This window comes from Macrobrachium rosenbergii, chromosome 5 (genome assembly GCF_040412425.1).
Source record: "Macrobrachium rosenbergii isolate ZJJX-2024 chromosome 5, ASM4041242v1, whole genome shotgun sequence".
Classification (NCBI taxonomy): domain Eukaryota; kingdom Metazoa; phylum Arthropoda; class Malacostraca; order Decapoda; family Palaemonidae; genus Macrobrachium; species Macrobrachium rosenbergii.
Window position 1 is genome coordinate 73,056 of NC_089745.1, and position 16,862 is coordinate 89,917.

The 16,862-nt window shown below is 36.5% G+C and overlaps 2 long non-coding RNA genes across 8 annotated transcripts in view; both read left to right on the plus strand.

The window, feature by feature from the left end:
- The first annotated feature begins 245 nt into the window (after positions 1 to 245).
- The window catches only part of LOC136838415 (uncharacterized), a 51,712-nt gene continuing 35,095 nt past the window's right edge, over positions 246 to 16,862 (plus strand). For 2 of the 7 annotated variants that reach the window (XR_010852985.1, XR_010852986.1), the window contains exons 1-16: positions 246 to 381; positions 5,126 to 5,168; positions 5,601 to 5,648; positions 5,819 to 5,892; positions 9,159 to 9,205; positions 9,371 to 9,428; positions 9,719 to 9,751; positions 10,017 to 10,171; positions 10,592 to 10,693; positions 10,915 to 10,955; positions 11,126 to 11,199; positions 12,432 to 12,505; positions 12,954 to 13,126; positions 13,293 to 13,340; positions 13,851 to 13,966; positions 14,247 to 14,356. This is a non-coding gene — a long non-coding RNA (uncharacterized lncRNA). Of the gene's footprint in view, positions 382 to 5,125; positions 5,169 to 5,600; positions 5,649 to 5,818; positions 5,893 to 9,158; positions 9,206 to 9,370; positions 9,429 to 9,718; positions 9,752 to 10,016; positions 10,179 to 10,591; positions 10,694 to 10,850; positions 10,956 to 11,125; positions 11,200 to 12,431; positions 12,506 to 12,953; positions 13,127 to 13,292; positions 13,341 to 13,850; positions 13,971 to 14,246; positions 14,357 to 14,798; positions 14,839 to 16,862 lie in introns of those variants that run through there. The other 5 variants (XR_010852987.1, XR_010852990.1, XR_010852988.1 and 2 more) reach the window with 5 other exon arrangements.
- On the plus strand, positions 15,190 to 15,396 carry LOC136838416 (uncharacterized). Its single transcript, XR_010852991.1, has 2 exons — positions 15,190 to 15,306; positions 15,352 to 15,396. It is a non-coding gene; the product is annotated as an uncharacterized lncRNA (long non-coding RNA).

A 16,862-nucleotide genomic window follows, 5' to 3' on the forward strand; every position in this document is an offset into this window, starting at 1 on the left:
ATATATATATATATATATATATATATATATATATATATATAGATATATGATTATGAGTATCATCACTTTTAAAAGTGATTTTTAAATATCAAACACCACTCTAGGAAGAAATAAAAAAGTATTTTCATTTATATATGTGTTAAATGTATATAAATATACGTGTGCGTATATACATATATATATATATAGATAAATATACGTACATGTAACACATAATTCCAAAAATGAGCACCCTAAATCTGTGACGTCACACGAGCGGCGGACGGTTTGAGTTAGTCTCACGTTTACGAATCGCGGTTCTTGTCCTTCTACCCCCAGCAGCCGAAGAGACAACACCGTTATGGAAGTCAGCTTTCATCGACCTTTCTATCGTGATCATCCGTAAGTAATCGTGTCGTTCGTGCGTCGTTTATCGGTTGAATGTTTCGACGTTGTTATGGCGTTAGCTTTATAGTATTACATTGGGAAATGAAATGGATGGAAGCTGATAAATGATGGGACGATTACGCCTTCGTCGCCACTCGTCACCGACCGGCATGGTGTGGTTGGTGGGATGACAGTTTTCGAAATTTTGTAACTTGTTTATTTAAAAGCTGGTGGGGTTAAATCACAAATTAAATAACTTAATTATTAAAGTTGGGGCTTATAACCTTGAACATGGGTTGTGGTTGTCTTATATACGGGTATTTGTTCGTAAGTACATTTCACGAAGGTGTGTGGACCAGCCCTGATCGTTTTGGCCAAGGCGTTATTTTTACGATATTTACCCTTATGTTAGTGTTATTCACCCTGATTATTCAATGTTCTACGTACATTCCCAGGGGGCTGGTACCAAAAAACGGGACCCACTTTGCACGTAATCGTGCTTAAATCTTAAATATTTGACTTGGGGGAGGGGGGCGAAACGACCCGAACTCGTACCAACTGCCATATTTTAGACGTCAATATTTTTTGATTTTTGTTAAAATCTGACGTCGGTATTTTTTTTTTATTTTTTTTAAATCTGACCTATTTTTTTCCTCATGTTAAATTGCCGGCATGTTAAATATTCAGGCAATATTCCGTCTCGTCATGTGAAATAATTTTACAGTTGTTGTACAGGCAATATTCAGCTTCCTCAGGCAAATATATTAAAAAAAAATCTATTTTGGGTTTTGATGCAGAAGTGGCCAGGAAATCACGTGTCACTGAAAGAACCTTAAAATACCAACCTAACGTCCCCGGGGGTTCTCTACGGGTTAAATTTTCCCGTATTAGCGAAGGGTTGGTTTGAGGTCCGATATTGCCTTACCCCATAAGTCCTAACTTTATTATTTTGCTCTTAAGCAATTGCTCAGGTTAGGCTAGTGACGTAACATATGGTAGTTTAGGGTAGTGTTTCGAAATATCCAAATAGGCTTTTGCCCCAAAATATGAAACCCAAAATCACATGGGTTCTAACCATGTGTGAGCCTTGAGCATTTTTTTTTTTTTTTTTTTTTGAACCAGGTAAAGTTAAAAAAACATTTAAGGTTATTAAATGAAAAAACAAAGTTAATGTTAATTGTCCACACTTTTTATTAAGGCAATAGCCAATAGGCTAGGCCGTGTTGGCCAGGTCAGGGCTCGGTTATAGATTAAGGTTAGGTTGAGGGGTCTTGACGAAGGCTACGACTTCGGTCTGCTCCTAAATGATGCTTGTAATTCGGGGTTACATTAGGGTGTGAAGTAGCCCTAGACCATGGTTTTGATCCGGTTTGAGGCTAATGTGGCCATGATATATCTATATCCCAAAACACACCATCTCTGCAGGTTTGTTGTAGGTTAATGGATAAAATTTTATAAACTGCCAATGTGAAAATGTTTGCCGGTTACGATTTTGCTGTATTGGCTATGGAGGAGGGTGGGGCTGGTATTGTCTTAGCTTATAAGTTGGTGAACTTTTAAAAAATGTAGGTTATAACATAATATTGTATATAGGCAATTAATTAAATAATACCGGCTAATGGGTAACCCTACAGTTTTAGGGGTCCCGATTCGCTGCATTATGTAAAGTCAAGATCAGCGCACAGATTCATCAAGTATTGTATCATGAAAAAGTGAGAAAATTAGCAGTTTATCTGCTTACGAAAGCAGTGGTTGTAAAGAAACGGAAATAGTCAACATAATGTTTTGAGGGACAAGAACCCATGGAATTTTGAGAGAGAAACTGGACATTTCTTCATGTTGATCAGAAAGTGGCTGCTGAAGAGCAAGAGCCCGTGCCAAGTTCCTACCTGGTTCCTAAGCGCTCACTCCACAAACACAGTTGCGGGCGCACTGCATGATTTGCATGAGGTGCAGAGCTTTATTCCCTTTCTTTTACAGTCTCTGCATCTGTAAGCAGGTAAACTGCCAACTTTTTAGCAAATATAGGCTGCTACAGAAATCACTTGCGGCTACAGTAGTCGACCCCATAACAGTGCAGCCTCTCCTAAGTATTGCTGTATAAAACCTCAAAAGTCATGATATAAAACCTTAAAATCATCCAAATTGTAACCATCTTACATAGCCTGGGCCAAGGACTGATTTTAAATTTTTTACTACCTTGAACAGCAGGTAAATAAGCCTATCAGAAAAGGTGTGCTCGCCTAATATGTGTGACAGGATTGGATGTCTAGGCATGGTGTCGTAAGTCAAGGTTAGGTTTGGATGTATCTGTTGAAATAATATAATTATCTGATTTTATGTAGCCTATGGTCATGACCTAAGTGGCCAAGCATGCACACTGCATCATCGCCACAAAATGCAGTGACGTCTAAGTTGCTTTGACTGAAGATCATGGCATTGAGAGGTCCCGACTTGGTTTTGGGTGACAAGTTAGGCCATGGTGTCCAAGGTTAGGTTAGGTTAATGAAGTTGGTACTGTCTTACTCCCTTTTGGGTAGTAGTATGCAGAGTAAGATCCCCTCCTGGCGTAGCTTAAGACCATGTTTGGTTTGTGTTACGTTAAAACTTTAAACGCCCATCCTATGACAGTAACTATACCCTCAGCTGTTAATATAGGCTAAGTTAAAAGTGCCTGTACACATCCTATGGCAGTAAATATACCAGTTGTTAATAAGGCTAAGTTGAAAGTGCCTTTATAAAGACTTGGTTACCCTATAGCATTTTAGAAACCAAACCACATTGGCCAGAATTTAGGTGAATACATATTTATGTAGTTGTAGGAAGCAATTAATAGGCTAGGCACTATAGAACACGGAAGTTTAGGCCAGCGCTGAAATGTTGCAGTAGGCTTTCTGAAATACCTCAAAATCACAGTAGATTTTATCTAGCCTTGGCTATCTGCCATATGTCCTAGGCCAGAGGCTTTATTTTTATATTTTTATATATATAACTAAAGATGACTATTTCTGATCGTGCGCACGTTATGCTATAAGCACAACAAAGTGGGATGGCCACTCATTTCATAGGTCAGGGTTGGGTTAGGTTAGGGTGTCTTGAAGTAGGCTACAGCTTTGGCATGCTTTTAAGGTAGGGAATTTAAATTTTTTGATGTGTTGAAGTATGGCTTTCATAAATAGCCTAACATTCTCACATCATCTGAATGTTTACCCAACAAAATGCAGTGGCACTAAGTTGTATGTGACTTGAGGTCATGGTATTGAAGGGTCATGACATTTTGGGGCCCCAGTTTGAGGGCGTTGCTGTCAGGTTGGGTTAGGTTGGGGTCTTGACAGGTTAGCCTACGTCCCATCCCTTCTGAAATGCCTACTAGGCTTACAGTATCCCTGACCCAAGTGTAGGGGTCATGAATTACTTTGGGGGAGGGGTTGGTTTGCAGTCTGACCAGGTTAGAACAAGGAATTATGTAATATTGAGAATTGATTAGGGTAGTCATTGCATCTTCGCTTGAACTTCTGAGCCATTGTGATAGGACAGTGTGGAATGCCAAAGTGGAATTATGGGCAAGACGATAAACAAGGGATTACTGTTAAGGGAGTTACGTATGTTGCTGAGTAGGTTAAGTTGTACTGCTTAAGTAACGGGCCATACCCCCAGCAATCTTGGAAAGTTTGATAGACTATAATAACTTCAGCAATCGTTAGAATCTTTGATAGACTTAACAACTTCAGCAATCTTAGAATCTTGACAGACTGGTAGACTAACAACTTCAGCCATCTTAGAATATGACAAACTAACAACGTCATCAATCTTAGAATGTTTGATAGATTTTAATAACTATTCCAGCAATCTTAGAATCTTTGACAGACTGATAGACTAACAACTTCAGCCATCTTAGAATATGACAAACTAACAACGTCATCAATCTTAGAATGTTTGATAGATTTTAATAACTATTCCAAGTAATCTTGGAATGTTCAGCAGACTAATGACTATTTGGGGCACACTTGGGAGTTCGACTGACTACAGTATATATTCCAGGAGATCTTAGAATTTTTGACAGACTATAATAACTATTCCACGCAATCTTGAAAATGTTTGGCTAATAACTCTACACTTGGCCAATTTTTTAATATTTAGTGGGGAAAATATTTGTAAATTTCCTTTTTTTTTTTTTTTTTTTTTTTTTTCCCCCTAAGTATGACTTATCAAGCATAAATATTTGTTTAGCATGTCGAGGGAATTTTTGTCATTAGAGAACAGACATACTGTACTAGGGTTAATATGAGGCTGGTACGGTAGGTTTCAAACTACAGTATATTTGTAAGTAAAACTTCAAGTTATATATTGAAGAGTCCTCCACCCACTTAGACCTCAGTTACTTGTTAACTCTGAGAATGAGAATGAATCTTGCCGTAGTTTTTTTCCCCTCTTCCATTTACTGATTGTTACTGGAGAGAATTAGCGTAGACCACAGTTTTCTCCATGGTTCCACAATACTTAGGCAACAATCAAGTTCTTATACTTGCATTGTGTTCATATCGTGGGAAAACAAAAGTTTCGGGGTTACTTGCCAACCTTTGTTGGACAGGTTTCCTTGTGACTAACAAAACGTGAAATATTTGTGTTAATTTAATGGTGTTTGAAGTTCTGGTTCAGAGCCATTTATTTTTGTGATTATTCTTTTACATATGATTGGTAGTGTTAGACAAAATTTTTTGTTTATTGTGTAGGTAATTATCTGGTTTGTGTTTTCCAGGCCAGGTGTGTACCATTTGAAGTATCTGGGTACTTGAAACGAGGTAAGATTATGTACGGATTTTTTTTGGCTTGAAATTGAAAGATTGTCATTAAAGGGTCAAAGATTTTGAAATGCTTTGCCACTCAACATTTGTTAAATTCCTTATTGTAATTTAAAAATTGCTAAGTAATTTGTAGTCTTTAAAGCAGTAAAGTACTTTATCCTTGTTAAGAGATTGAGAAATATTGTGTAATTGCTAAAAGATATTGAAATTGTATGCTGCTATCAGTTCCCGGTTGTCATCTTCACTCGACTGGTACGGCATTTCCAATTCGAGTTCATTAAGCAACCTATATTGAATTCCGGACTTCTGGAGATCCGTTCCGTGTGAGGGAGTCTTGTGGTTTCCAGATCTGGAACATTGCCAATTTAGGCTGCTGCAATGTTGAAAAATTCCTTATTTGTGTTGACAGTATTTTACTTTTTCGTGCAGGAGTGTTTGGTTTTTGGAAACGAAGGATCCCTTCGGAAGCACTGAAAGGCAAGTTTGATTTATAGGTTATGTTGAGTTGAATTTGCCCTTGTGATGATATTTGCTACTTATGAGGTTGCTGATTTTTCTTATCACCAAGATCTCTGATAATTGTAATGTGTATTGTGGTATTGTCATGGATATTTGCTGTTTATATAAATTTACAATTTTAATTGCAGATTGATGGTTGTGATGTGGGTGTTGAAAAGTAAGCAGCACTTGTCAGTAACTTCATAACCCCCAGGTTTATTAGGTATGTAATTTGTTGTGATTTTGTAGTATGAAAAGTTTACCAGTATGTTGACAGAGTCATGAAATAATTAAAATGGATGGAATGTTAATGGTAGCAGTTTGAAGCTTTAGATGTATAGACGAGTATTTTATGTGAATAAATGCAGGTTTTGCTCCCTTTGAGATTGTGAATACAATAACCACTTGAATAACATACATATTTGTCATCCTAGGGAGTTTGTGTTATTTTAATTTTCCTGAAGAAAACAATGTTAGTGAGAGTTTAAGTTCCTGGACTCTTGAGAAAGATGTATTGTGAATGTTATAGTACTATTGCTTTTGAAAGAATTATGATAGTATAGCATTGAAAGATGTTAATACCATATATGCCGGCATAAAAGACGACCTCCCATTTTTCATGTAAAATGTAGTCTGAGGCATGTTCGCGTAGATGACGACCCCCAATATAGTAACACCAGCGGGTGATGTTAGTTGGTACAAAATTAAATTAATAAATATTGGAATTTTGTACCTAAAATGTGTGAAATCAGTATCATCAAGATTTCAAAGTGTTTTGCAAAGCTCACCATTACAAAAAAATATTTTCGTATTTCTTTGGGAAAAATAAACCACAACAAATGCTCAACCCGTGAGGTCACTATCAGCGGAGAAATGCCCGTTGGAAGTAGATCTGCATGATTGTATTCCTTTACAGTTAGAAAGAACCCTTGATATTAAGGATAATTGGGAAACTATCGGTTTCGCAAAACCTTTTAGTTGGGTATAAAATACCATCAAGGAGATATTGGCCTTATTAACCTCTCTCTAACTTCAAATTATCAATTAATGTTATAGGGGGTTGTATAATTCAGTAAATTTGTCTATTATTATTGCAGCATAATAATGGTACCCGATGAAGCTAGTCTAATTATGGAAATTACAATTGTTCTGTTGTAATGGTAGTTAACTTGGCACAACTACCGACACTTCAGGGGGTTAGCCTGTCATGAAAAATCTCAGCAGGATTTATAGTTTGCTTTTTATACTCGGCGTATAAGATGACCCACAATTTGGAGGAGGTTTTTTTACACAGGGTAAACAAGGGTCAGTAAAAACTCGATTTTTCACATGGCTATATTCAAAGTCTACAGTTTGCTTGTTTCCTGTAGACTGGTCATTTAACTTCTGAAAACAATCACCCTGCATGAATGCAATCCCTGTGTCAACTTAACTTTTGAATTCACTTTGAGACTATTTGCACTTTTGGGAACCTTGGGATGGGTTCTCTCTAGGTAGCATAGCTGTTTGTGATATATATCCACTTGGGACCGTCCCAGGTCTGTGACTGATTTGAAGACAATGCTTACGAGTAAATTCGCTCTAAATTTGATTTTATGTGTTGGTAAAACATCTTAAATGTTGACTTGTGTTAAATCCAAAACATGTTAATTGAACTAGTGTTATTCCAGACATGACTAGATACATAGTTATATACACCTTCCCAAAAGCACCAGCTAGGAGAAAGTTCCTCTCTGGCCATTAGGTGGAAGAAGAGAGACTTCTTGTCAAATAGGTGAGATTTGTTCTAAGTTCGGCACAATTTCGGTCTGATGAGATACAAGACTTTTTCCACAGAACTTGACGACACTGTGTACCCATAACGGTGTTCTCTCGATGCCTTAATCAAACAATTGCTAGCATAAGTTGAATTGTGGCAGTTCAAATGAGTTTTCATTCAGTTTACATCTGGGCAGTAAAGGGGTGTGATTGGCTGATAAATCTCCAGTGCAAACCTCATAGAGGGTAGTGCCATCAAGTGCAGTAGGCATCACTTAGGGTTCTTGATATTGTCCATTTTGCCCCTAGCTGCAACTTTTTTCATTCCTTTTGACTGTACCTTTGTTGATCTCAACTTTCTCACGCCTTACTTTCCCCCTTCTAACAAGTTTTATATTGCAGCTGTGAGGTTTTCCTTCTGTTAAACCTTGACCTTTTTTACTCTCAATTTCCCTTTCAGCACTGAAGAACCTCATAGGACCCAGTTCTTGAACTTTTGTCAAAATTTTATATTTGTTCCAATCTCCATGGCAATTTGGACTGCCAATCAGGTTTAAGTTTTATTCCCATAAAAAGGACAATTGTTTTGCGTAGGGGGAGTTTGAGTCATTTGCCGTGACTGCAATTATAGTACATTATAGATTTTTTTGTGGTGGGTGGCCTAACTGAACAATTCCTGTTTTTATGCCTTCATATTTTTTTTTTTATATATATATATATCAATCATATCCTGTGGCACCCACGGGGATGCATAGGGCCTCAATGAACTCATGCCACCACATTCTGTCCAGAGGTAACTCCTCAGGTCCCCCCAACACTTGTCTCCTGCGTCCCTTCTCATCCTCAACCATGTCTCCTTTGGCCTACCTCTATTTCTTCTACCAAGGGCAACCCACCCCAGTTTATCTCGTACTATTCCCCGTCTTCTATGCACGTGGCCTAGCCACTTCCAGCGTGAAAACCAAACATACTCATCGACCTGCTGCACCCCCATTACTTCTCTGATTCTGTTATTTGATATCCTATCCCTCCAATTAATTCGTGAAATTCTTCTGAGCTTATTTTCAAATGCTAAGAATTTATAATCTAAGTCACTACTGTACCATGCCTTGCCCATAAATCAAAATACTCCTAACCATTACCTTACAAAATTTGTGTTGGTATGCGCAGAAAAATTGCTGTTCCAAGTATTTTTAAGCATTCCCATTGCCTGATTATCCTTTTTTAATCTGTCCATAATTTCTGTGCTTGAGAACTGTCCTTATCTAAATAAGCACCTAAGTGTTTAAACTCTACAACCAGCCTTCAGTTAGACAACCCTGTGCATTTTCAGTATTCATGATTTCGGTTTTTCCGCTTATACCAAACCAACCTTTCAACCTTTGCTCACTAGACAATCCAACACTCCCTGCATCTTTTCTGGGCCCTCACAGATCAAAACCATTATCTCCCCAGAGTATACCTACATCCATGTCCCTTTAACCCTTCTCATAACAATCTGTGACCATTACAAACAACAGTGACACCCTGAATTATACAGACATTAAAAGTAATTCAGTAACAGCAAAATTTGTTAGGAGATAGTATTTTAGGTGCTAGAGCCTCTGGCAGCTGTTATCAGTCAAGTGATTTATTTGAATTGTCATTCTTAAAATAGTGCATGTGTTTAGAAATGTAGTAACTTTGCTTTTCAGTTATAGGAAAATATTGATGTAAGCATTTTCTTTCTAGGGGGTACCAGTCAAGATGAAGGCTTTTGTAGTGTTGGACGTGACGAGGTAATTACACTTCTAACCTTCCGGTCCTGTTGGTTAAGATGATGATAAGTTTTTCTTATGATTCGAACATGATTACTTTTTTCTACGCAAGTCGCTGAAATAATTACTTTTTGTAATTGACGAAGTTGCAATTTGGCTTGACCAAAGTTTTTTTTTGCATTTCAGGTCAAGAATTGTCTCACTGGTCACAGCCAGCAGATCAGAGGGTGTTCAACTTGCTAAGGTAAGTGGAAGTGTTCAGAATAAAAGTTGAAATGGATATCTTTAGGTTTGCCTGGTCCCATTGTTGTTGATTACTAATTATGCAATATTATCTGAAGTTCATTACCTTGGTCAAGTGGTCATTGTGAAGGGTGTTTCGATTCAGGGATTTTGTAGAAACATGATGAAAATATCTTGCCAGAAGAAATCTGTTGAAAATAGTCCCAACGGGCTGAGAGGAAAAAACAAGTACGATGTAAAGCAGTTTCACTGAAGAGGTATTAATTTATTGCTGTTGGTTCCCCTTTTCAGTGTGCAAGCAGTTTTGAAGAGCAGGATAAATATGTAAGTTCATGAGCTTTGATGCCTTGCTTTCTGTTTGAAATACTTTTGAAAAATCATATACAGGGATCATAGCTATAGTGTTTGATAATTAGTTCTGATGGGAATACAATTAGTAGCTTTTATTATTTAGTTGATGATGAGTCAATAACACCATCTTTCGCCTGAAAGGTCATGTAGCAACTTTTTTTAACTGATACAGAAATTGTAAGAATTTTATTTAATTTTGAGGATAACTTCTGACCAGGATTGTCCCCAATTTCCACAGGCGAGATGGAAAAGCGACCCGTCAGGATGCTGGTATTTGCTACCTATTGGGATGAAGAGTGAGATCTGGTAGAACTTGTTTTCTTTAAATCGTCAGCCGAAAACCCTAGTGGACTGAAGCGAAGGAGACTCCAAAGGGAATTCATCTGGCACAGAGTGAGTTGTGAGTTCAAATACACAACATTTTTTACGGAGGTTAAAATAAATTCGATGGAATTGTGTAAATCAACGTGAAATAACCTAGTAAAGTAATATTGTCAATTTGGTTATTTTATTCAGTTATAGTTTTAGCTAACATAGAGTAACTTAGTACAGTAGTATTCCTATTTTGTTTACTTATATTCAGTGGTAATTTTAGCTGATGTAGGCAGCCCCTTAGCCGGGCAGTTTAGCTTGGTGGTTTGATTCAATTAAATGATTTAGCTCAAGTTTTTATGTTGATGATGATCATCCATAAACACCATCTTTCGCCAGAAGTATCATGTTGCAATTTTGCGCTCTGATGTACATAAATGTACACTGCATTTTCTAGTAACCAGCCGTTTATTAAGGATATGTAAATTATTTTTCTTACAGATTATCATTGTCACGAAGATGTGAAATTGGGTTGCAAGGTGCCTTGGTTGCGGTGGCAGTTTTCACATTCATTAGCGAAGTTAATTTACAATGCCTGTCTAGGTGGGTACAGTATTTTTATCCTCTGTTAGCTAGATAAATTTGTCAGAATTGAAATATTGAAATGCTGAAAATATAAATAGTGAAAAATGTATATAAGTACATTGATGACAAATCCTTAATGACCAAGTTGATTACTCATTAGCTCTAACTGACACAGGTAAATGCGTAGTGTTTCATGTGAAGGACATTGAGTTACTCATTGATGTGATGGTTCGTTTCAGGCAACTGCAGTGCGGTGGGAATATTCTGATAGGTGTGAAAGGTAAGTTCATTTTTTATATATAAATGCCTTTTCCCACTTATATTCTGGGATGAGATTTGCTACTTATGATCAGACATGATTTGTATTCCACCAAGATCGCTGATGATATTGGATCAACATTTTTCATGTTTATTGGGAAAGCATCTTATTTAAAAGTTGTCATCTTACAGATTAGTGGTTATGACAAACATGGGTGGTTGGAAGTGCACACTTCATTCAACTGTGGAAGATCTCTGGTTTTAAGGTATGCATCTAGTAAATCTTTCAAGTTTAGAGTTATTTAATATATATGAGGTCTGTCAAAATATGTATGTATATATATATATATATATATATATATATATATATATATATATATATATTTTTTTTTTTTTTTTCTCACCTTCAAAGAAAAGCACCATCTAGGAACAGTCCTGGACCGGCCGTCTGTGGAAGGGAGAATAAGTTCTACTCTAACGGTGAGAATTGATTGCCTTTATGCATCACATCTCAATCGGAGTAGATACATTGGTTACACATTGAAAAGAAACTTGCCACATTTTAAAAAATAGAGGAAAGGCCTTTAAATTTTTGAATTTAAAAAGGCCATAACTCTTATTTTACAAGATATTTTGCTTCAGGTTTGGATTTTTGGAATGTTTAGGACCCCAGAAATATGTTATATATGAAAAAAATTAGACTGCACAATTTGATTGATTGATTGTAAAATTGATGAACAAAATTAATGCTGAAGTTTGCAGAAGTACAGATTATTGCTGTAAAAGCACATTAGTAGATATTGCTAATAAAAAAAAAAAAAAAAAAAAAAAAAAAACAGGCCACTGATAATCACTTCAAAATACCGAAAAATGTTAAGAGTAATCGTAGCTGCTTAGCACTCCTGCAACACTCGAATGTTTGTTTACGAGACGGAGCAATGGCTGCCACTCGCTCCGTGTTAGTGTGAAAAAGGTTCTCAAATTCGAGAGTTTTCAAAAGTGCATCAGATGGGTTTTCTTCATTTTATTAAAATAATATTGATTTTAAAACCTTAAATTGTAATAATAAATAATAGTAAATAAGATGAAAACATTTTGTTAAAAATTACGTATTATGTTGTGAAAGAATGCACTTGGCAGCCCTTCTGTGGGCAAGTGGTGAAGTGCAGGGATTAGTACCAAACGTGGCAAGTTGCATGGCTTAGTACTTAAGGGTGAAAACCAATGTTCATATAATGCAAATTTGAACCTTATTCTCATTATGAAAATATACACTCACACCATTCGAAAGAGGAAACGAAGGGGATTCCAGATGTACGATAAAATGCATTTCTCAGAAATTTGTGGCGAGTGCAGGGTTTAGTGCTGGACACCTCATACATATCTTATGAAGTATATACATAGTACAGTGTATAACGATAAGATCACTGATGATATTGGAACAACATGTTTCATGTTTGTTGGGAAAATGTTTTATTTAAAAGTTGTCACCTTACAGGTTAGTGGTTATGACAAACAAGGGTGGTTGGAAGTGCACTTTTAATTCAGCCGTGGAAGATCTCTGATTTTAAGGTATGTATCTAGTTAATCTCTGAAGTTTGTGTACAGTTATTTGTAAGGGTCTGTCAAAAGTAAAGGATAAATTTTTTTTTTTCTCCATTGAAAGAATAGGCAGACTATATATATATCTATTACCTTCCCAAAAGCACCGTCCAGGAACATTCCTGGCCTGGCCGTCGGGTGGAAGGAGAGTAAGTTCTACTCTAACGGGTGAGAATTGATTGCCTTTCTGCATCACATCTCAATCTGAGTAGATACATTGGTTACACATTTAAAAGATATCTTGTGAAGTGGTTACACATTAAAAAGATATCTTGTGAAGTATATACATAGTACAGTGTATAATGATAAGTCTGCTTGAAAATCATTTTCTACACCAGTGGGTGTGGTACTTGAATAAGCTGACAGTTCTAGTGCAAACTGATTAGACCAAGTATTTAAATTATTCAATCTATTCCAGGGGTGGTTACCTGTGGAGGCTATGAGAATGAGATTGCTGCATTGCCTTGGAAAGTCAATTTCGTATGGTTGAATTGTGTACAATGTTAGAATCTTCAGAAGGAGAGTTACATCCTACACAGATGCTGAAATGTCCAATTTACACTTTCAAGATAACCAAGATTAGACTTTGAGGTAAATATTTAACTTGAAAGGTAGTAATAAGTGGATTCAAGCTGATGACAATTGTTCATGTTGATTCGAAAATGAAATTCTTTCTACGCAAGTCTCTGATGATAAAATAGGTGTTCGGATGTTGCTGCTTGAGTAATTTTTTCCTAACGTAATTTTGTTTCCGTAGGAGCAGGGTGAAAAGGGGATCAGCGGCACCCAGTGGTCAGAGTTTGGGGTGAGTAGAGGTGAAATTGTTTATAGGTTTGCAATACTAAATGGTGAATTTCAACTTCATTTTTCACTTTGGTAAAATCCAGATGTTTCAAACTTCTAAAGAGAATGATACATGTACCTTATTTACCAGAAAAATATGAAGACAGCTTCAACTAGCTAAGAGGAAGTTCTTTTTTGTAATGTAACTGCAGAGTTAATTGTTGCAATGTTTTTATTATGCATATCTTGCTAGAAATAGGAATGAATTTGAAATTTTTGGGAGGTATGTTAGAAATTACTGTAATTTGATAAATAAATCAAAGCTTGTGAGCTTGAGTTTTTACTTGGAGTGGTCAAGGCTTTCAATGTAAAGTTCAAGTATTTGTGAGTTAACATGATGAACCCTTATTTGCTACTATGAGGACGTGATATCACCCAAAACCACATTTCTGATAACTAGGGCATTTAAATTCCATTGGTTGTTTATTGAGGTTGTCTGGTTAACCACTTAGTTTTCTATGTTGTGTTGCAGAGGTGAAACATGCAAGCATAGCTTGACAGTCCTGTTTGAAGTGTGTGGCGTTTTGAAAAGCCAAGATTCAAGTGTGTAATTTCGAAGGATTGACAAAACTTCTGTATGATCCCAAGGTAGGTAAGAAGTCTTCTGTGTTAATCCAGAATACACTTGACAGGTCCTTGAGTTCAACATAAAGTAAACTACCGAAATGTAATCTGGTATCTGTATGGTGTTAAATCTTGAATGAATTTGGTTTACTGTTATGTGAAATAAGTGCTGTAATTAATTTTTGGTAAAGGGAGGAATATGGTTGGTTACAAAGGAAAATATTTTTGAAGTTTTTATAATCCTTGTCAGTAAGCTGTGCTCAAATATGGCTGCTTGTCTTATATATATATTTTTTTTTTCCAGGACCATAATCAGTGCTAAGCTCGGCAAATCCATCAGTTTCGTTTTCAAGACACTAATCAGTGCTGATGTGCTCAGGAAAACCGTTAATTTTGTGGAAGTTCTTTCTTGATGTAAGTTCATATGGTTTAAATTAATTTTTTCACAAGTAATATTAGTGGTAAGGGATCTTTTATATTACTTGACACTGGTGCACTTGGGTAGTGTTTAATGTAAAGAATTTGTGGAAGTATTACTCAACCACTTCTCAGATTTTTAGATGGTTTTGTATTCTAAAAAGATGCATAGTTTGTAGTACTTGTTGAAATACTGTATTACTAATTTAAAAATAGTAACTTGGGGGCTGTAGTGTTGTATTACTAAGTTGTTGAAACACTGGTAGGTTAAAAAATTGTGAACTTCAGTATAGGGTAGACTCAGTTATAGTGATGAAAACACTTTTTAATCTTGATGGATAATGATCATTACCAGCTACTTCTGATCGATTTAAAATGTAAGAGGCAATTGTAATATTTTTTTTTTTTCTCTACTTACAAAGATTTCTGTATTTTGCAGGGTAAGAATACCAGTAGCTCCCAATAAACTCATTCCTAATTCTCGTTTTTCTGTTTCCTTGAACAAAATGAGCAAGCATTCTTAGACAACGTTGAATTTTATAGCTATTGTAAAGTAATTTAACTGCATGAGTATAACAGGGACCTCCTGAAGGAGTTTATCTTTGAGACTACTAAACCTCATGCATTGTTGTTTCTGATTTCTATCTTGTCATAGTATCAAATACAGTACAGTATCTGCCAAATATCTGTGAACCCGCGTATATTTGGAACCCACATAAGTGATCATTTTCCCAGGTGAACAGTAACCATCCTTTACCCCTTTGTAGGATATGGGAATATATATATAGTAGTATTTGTCCCGCACACTTTCAAGTACTGTAGAGACGAATGTGATAATTACCTGATAAAAGTAGAAAATGAAAGTTTTGTTAGATATTGGGCATGGTTGAGAAAGTAAGTAGCTGGTGGAAGGTTTGTATTTAATTTGTGGCCATTTGATTTGCGAGGTAATGGCCATTTAGTATTTAATTTGTGGCCATTTGATTTGCGAGGTAATGGACATTTAGTCAACTTCACTAATAATTTTGCTAAAATTTGGTAATGAAGTAGGAAAGGCCTTGTCTGACATGCAGTTAAACTAGTGACCACATTGTGAAGAGGTATAGGTGGATGAAGTATTAATATAATGTCTGACAAATGAAAGAATTAAAAAGCGTAATGGATTTTGGGTTTAATGTACTTGAATAAGTATTGTAATGGAGACATTTATAGGTAATTCAATAAGGTTTTTCTTGATCATGGAAATAATCCAAATTAATTGGTGAGAATAAGCTTTGTATTGCCCTGTAGTGGGGAATAGGCCCATCATTGGACCTCTCTGAATACCTACTCTCAAATTTCCTTTCAGTGCTGAATGACCTTATGGGTCCCAGCAATTGGCCTTTGGCCTAAACTCTATACAGTGGTTCATTTCAAGGTGAATGTAAGAATTATAGTGGCATATACCACTGCATAGGACATTCAATACACAGGAGTAGGTAGATGGTGTAGAATGTCAATTATAAGTGACTAGAAGTGTTGATGAAAGTAGTTGTAGATGCCAAGAGTTAGTTGTACGAATGGGTGTCAGGCAAGAGTGTGTTACGTCTTGTGATGGTAGAGGTAAATGTAAGGATTATGTAGCGTATGGTGGCAAAGAACTTACATAATAGTATTGATGGATGGTGTAGAATGTAAATGGTGATGAGCAACTTGAATTTTGGAGGAGAAAGGAATCCCCAGGTTAGCGGTGTCAGGACACCCCACATGGTGCAATATCATAGGCATTAGGGTCCTTGCAGCATCCTTTCAGCCCCATAGCTGCAACCTCATGCATTCCTTTACTGCACTGCAGTCCATATTCTCTTACTTCCATCTGACTTTCCCCCTCTAACATGTGAGGTTTTCCTCCTGTTACACCTGTCAAACGTTGGTGTCAGTTTCTGTTTCAGTGCTGAAGGACCTCGTAGGTCCCAGCGCTTGGCCTTTGCGCCTAATTCTGTAGTGTATTCTAAGAGAAGAAAGGATTAGTTTTAGATTGGAGTGACTGGTTTGTGAGAATCGTCAGACGGGTGTGTGTTACATCGTGCTGGGTTTACGTTGATGGATTAATGAGAGAAGTTAGGTGAAAGGATACGCGACTGTTTGTAAGCCAGCTGAAAGCCGATACTAACCAAGTGAAAGTAGAGCTCTTCCTCAGTTTTGGTAAACATTAAAAATGCCATCCATTTTGAGGTTGTGGAAGGTACTAAATAGTTCACACACGAGTTATGGTAGGAGAGAATAGGGGTTGCAAAGAAGGGATTTGTCTAAGGAAACAAACTTGCAATGTAATCACTGAAGTGAATTATGAATATTTAAATCTACAAGAAAAGTTAGCAGCAATATAGAGTAAATTGTCAAGTATATGTGGAGTAGTCTTAAAATGGTGAATAATGGTGGTCTTAAAATGGTCTACACACATGATAATCTAAGCTGCAACTTCTGCTTAAATAGGTATTACCATTGCGTTCATTTTTTTATA